The sequence below is a fragment of the Penaeus monodon genome, chromosome 31 (assembly GCF_015228065.2).
Source record: "Penaeus monodon isolate SGIC_2016 chromosome 31, NSTDA_Pmon_1, whole genome shotgun sequence".
Taxonomy (NCBI): Eukaryota; Metazoa; Arthropoda; class Malacostraca; order Decapoda; family Penaeidae; genus Penaeus; species Penaeus monodon.
In genome coordinates this window covers 9,100,728-9,100,970 of record NC_051416.1, presented here as the reverse complement: position 1 = coordinate 9,100,970, position 243 = coordinate 9,100,728, and positions in this window count along the sequence as shown.

The window sequence follows — 243 nt, the reverse complement described above, 5'->3', positions numbered from 1 at the left end:
TAAGAGAGGGGGGAGGGGTGAAGCAAGAGAGTTACACGACTGTCAGAGCTCGTAAGATTTTTTTTTTTTTTTCGAGGATACAGATCCCATACACATCATTCTTTTTCACATCTTGTTTGTGAATGATTACATAATATGCGTAGCAGCTCATCTCTCTCGAATAGCAAATATTTCAAATTAATGTTTTATTCTTTCAAGATCTAGTATAGACCGACAGACGCCGTTACTTACACCGCTTGTAAT